Here is a 4,610-nt window from a genome sequence, read left to right as displayed (position 1 = left end):
AAAAAAAAAAAAAAAAAAAAAAAAAACAGAAATGTATTCTCCCACATCGTGGGGGCTAAAAGTCCAAAATCAGGACTGGCGCTTTTCTGGAGGCTCTCTGGGGGTGTTGTTCCATCCCTCTCTCCTGGCTTCTGGTGATGGCCGGCAACCCTGGGCTTTCCTTGGCTGTGGATGCGCCATGCCAGTCCATCCTCCATCATGTGGCATCCTTCTTGTGTCTGTGTTCGAATCTCCCGTTTCTCATAAGAACACCAGTCATATTGCATTAAGGGCTCACCTTACCCAGGATGACCTCATCTTAACCAATTATATCTGCAGTGACCCCATTTTCAAATAAGTTCACAGTCTGAGGTCCTGGGGGGTTCAGACGTCAACATGTCTTTTTGGGGACACAGTTCAACCCGTGACAGACTCCCTGAGGGAAATGTGTGACAGACTCCCTGGGTACTGCTTAGCGGGATTGCTGGGATTGTGGCTCAGTTGCCCCGTTTCTCTTGAGGGGAGCCCAGGGAAGCAGGCGTGGATGTCCAGGCCACCCAGGCTTCAGCAGAAGGGTTTCCTGGCCTGGCCTCACAGCTCTGGGAGGGCCTTGGGAGAGACACGGATGGTCGAGGGGGCCAGGGGAGCAGCTGAGTCTCTGAGTGCCTCTTTTGCCTCTCCTCTTAGAAATGCAAATGGCATCTGTGCAGGAATCCTTTTAAGGGATGAAAGCAGTTTTAAAAAAGACATTAATCTCCTCACTTCCTTCTGATGGTTGGAGATGAATGACAAGCCTGGTAATTGAAGATGGTGGGGCTGATAACTCCGCAGTAGCCTAGGGAGGGATGTCGTGGGCTATGAATCACTGCACGACACAGGCCGGAGCGTCTCCCTGATGGTATCTCCCAGGCCCTCGCAGGCTCTTGCTGCTGTAGGAAGATGCACACACATGTGAAGCCTTGAGTTGCCTGGTTGTCAGGGTGCGGGATGCAGCTTCCTGGCCGAGGGAATTTTTTGGGGAAATCAGCTGCTGCAGTGAGCAGCAGAATTGAGTGCCCTTTATGCACGGGCACCTGCTAGGTGCAGGGGAGGGGGTGAGAGTACCTGTGCATAGTCGGTGTTGATGTCTGTTGAATGGGAGCATGAAATGCTCAGGGTTGGTGCCTCGGATGCTTAGACAAGCCACACGTGGCTCTTCTCATCCTCCCTCACAGCAGCCTTCCTAGCACTCTCAGAAGGACAAGCCTCTTCCAGCTCATGGGGACCCACTGCCTGGGATGCTGCTGGTGAGTGTTGGTTCCTGGGTGATACGTGACCTTTCTATTGTGCATGCTCATGCCCACGCTCATGCAAGTACACTCAGATCCCCTACTCTGGGCTGAACCTGCGGTCTGTGTGAGGATGCAGGCAGCAGTGAGTGGAGAGGAAGCCAAGGAGGGACTTACGGGGCAGGGGAGCTCCTGATGGGCCCATCATTGGCCCTGATGGGTCAGTGTTGCTAGCACCTCGGATAGGTCCAGCCCTAAGCTGGGCTAGGTCTGAGCAGAGCAGAGATGAGTGAGAGGCCTTTCTACTCCACATTTCCCCACAGCACTTCCGGGAGCACCTGTGTGTGTGTGTGTGGGTGTCCCAGAAAGTGCAGCTCTCAGATGGGCTGTGTCCTGTAGACAGTGTGCTGAGAGGCTGGGGAAGTGATTTGGTGCCATTGTGTGTGTGTGTGTGTGTGTGTGTGTGTGTGTGTGTAGATAAGGGTATTGACTAATTCATTTACTCATTCATTCATGTGTTCATTCTAAGGTGCCCGTCTCCATGTTTAATTCTGGGGTTTCAAGGTGGGGACAAAACTGACATGGTCCCACCCTGTGGGAGCTCACAGCCTGTAGAGGGAGCAGACATGAATCCAGCAATTGCACCAATAGACACAAAAATACTGATGCTGCATGGGGACAGCACTCTGCTGAGTTTTGCCACTGGTTTGTGATTTCCCCCTTCATGCCAGGGTATTCACACTGTTCGCTGATCTGGAGACCCCTTTGCTGAAGTGAATGCTTGTCTGCACACAGCAGAACAGCTGGGTGTTCCTGACCCCCATTCACTTGCCCTTCAAACCACCTCCCCAAGTCCCCAGTGGCCCCAGGGTTCTGGGAGCACAGTTTGGACATGATGGTTCTAGGCACTGTGGGGCTAGCAAAAAAGCCTTGCAGCTTTCAGAACAGCAGCAGCAGGGCAGTGAGAAATTGACATTGCTCTTGCAGGATGATGCACCCAGCAGAGTGGCCTGAGGGGTGCTGTGGCAGCGAAGGAAGGCTGTGTCATCCAGATGGGTGAATGGGTCTGGGTCCAGCCTGGGGCTGTATAGGAGGAGACTGAGTGGCTGATGGGGGCAGGCTCTGCTATGGAGAGGGGGACTTCCCAGGGGCTCCTGGGGGAGAGGTAGGGCCAGGGCTATCCATGGGCTTGGGCCAGTCTCAGCATGGACTCTTGGCCCATACTCAGAGAGCAGGCTGTGTCAGTCACAGAGCTGAGCTCTTTAAGCAATGTCCAAGGGTAGGCTCTTCAGTGCAGAAGCCTGGGGAAGGGGAGGGTAGGGTGGCTGAAGTCTCTGGGGCAGTGTTAGTTTTCTGTTGCTGCTGAAGCACATTACCACACACTAAGGGACTTTAAATTAACATGCATTTATTATCTTACAATTCTGTAAGTCAAAAGCTGGACATGGTCTCCCTGGGCTAAGATCAAGGCCTCAGCAAGTCTGTGTTCCACCTGGAGGCTCTAGGGAAGAATCTGCTTTCCTGACCTTTCTAGCTTCTAGAAGCTGCTTGCATTCCCTGGCTCCTGACCCCCTCCTCACCTTCAAAGCCAGCCTCGCTGCATTTCTCGGATAGCCCCTTCCGTCGTTGCTTCTCCCTCTGACCAGTTGGGGAATGCTTTCCACTTTTAGGGACCCATGTGATTACATCGGGTCCTCCCAGGTAATGCAAGATAATTTCCCCATCTCAAGACCCCCAAACTTAATCACATTTGCAAAGATCCCTTTTGCCATGGAAGGTACATCATTGCATGTTCTGGGGATTGGGTCGTGGGCATCTTTACTTGGGGTGGGTGGAGAGCCTTCTGCCTGGGATTCTTGGCAGCCAGAATGTGCATGTGACTCTTAATTGGCTTTGAAGGTAAGCGGTCCCCAAGACTCAAACCTACAGAAACCATGCCCCCTAGCTAGAGCTGGGTGCGGAGGACCCTTCTCGGCAGGCCACTTCTGGTGAGGCCTGTCCCTCCTTGACCTGCCCCAGCCCCTGGGCGGGGCTCCTCAGGCTTTCTCAGCAGCATGCCTCAGCTTGGGGCTGCATTCCTGGTGTGGGAGGGAGCTGAGATGATGTGGGCACACCGAGTATCCCCATGGGGCACCGTGGCTTCTGGGGACCCATTTCTTTTTCCTTCCTTCCTTCCCTTCCTTCCTTCCTTCCTTCCTTCCTTCCTTCCTTCCTTCCTTCCTTCCTTCCTCCCTCCCTCCCTCCCTCCCTCCCTTCCTCCCTTCCTTCCTTCCTCTCTCTTTCTCTCTTTCTTTCTCTTTCTTTTCTTGACAGAGTCTTGCTCTGTCACCCAGGCTGGAGTGCAGTGGCACGATCTCAGCTCACAGCAACCTCCGCCTTCTGGGTTCAAGCGATTCTCCTGCCTCAGCCTTTCTGAGTAGCTGGGGTTACAGGCACCTGCTACCACAGCCAGCTAATTTTTGTATTTTTAGTAGAGATGGGTTTTCACCATGTTGGCCAGGCTGGTCTCGAACTCCTGACCCCAAGTGATCTGCTCACCTCAGCCTCTCTGTTGGGATTACAGGCGTGAGCCACCATTTCTGAGTGAGGAGCTGGGGCTGAGCAACTGGGAAGCATGGGTACCCCATGGTATGTCTCCTCCCTGTGCCACCCCCAGATGCTGGCAGGCTCCCGCTGACCTCTGTGTACCTCCTTCTCCAGGAAGGCCCCTCGGGGTGGGTGCTGACCTTCTCTGGGAGCCCTCACTCTGAGGCTCTGGTGTGTTGACCCATGACACTGCTGTGGGGTTGTGGAGGCTCCTCCAATGCAGAGGATGGGCTGGGGGAGTGCCCCGGACTGAGTGGCCTTCTCAGCAGTGCCACAGAAGCCACACTGGAGCCTGAGGTGAAGGAAACACCAGTACTACTGATCCTGTCTTTATTTAATATTTTGGTATTTTCTTCAGCATAGATTTCTGCATTAATTCGATTTTTACAAATACTATGTGGAAATACTGTTTATCTTGATTCCTGAGTTTTTGGCTCCCTTAGCTTTTGTGCTTCACTTGCTCACCCTCATCCTGGCCCTCCCTCCTGGGACAGAGCAGAGACTCTCCATGCCCCAGAGATGACTCTGGCCTCTAGTCCTCTGTCCAGAGGAGGAAGGCGAGAGGGAGCGGGGTGTTCAGGAGAGGATAGGCTGGTGACACAGTCGTCTTGGTTTCTCACGGGATCTGCCACAGTGACCGGCAGGTGTGAGCATGGCTGGGCTGCGTAGGCCCTGGGGGCAGGGGCTTTTCCTGGGTCTTCCAGTCCCGCTCCAAGTGAATCCTCCTACTCCTCGTGGCGTTGGAGGCCCTGCCTTGGAACATCTGGCTGCCTGGGA

Source organism: Cebus imitator, unplaced genomic scaffold (genome assembly GCF_001604975.1).
Source record: "Cebus imitator isolate Cc_AM_T3 unplaced genomic scaffold, Cebus_imitator-1.0 Scaffold76, whole genome shotgun sequence".
Lineage (NCBI taxonomy): Eukaryota > Metazoa > Chordata > Mammalia > Primates > Cebidae > Cebus > Cebus imitator.
Note: the sequence above shows the minus strand (reverse complement) of the source record.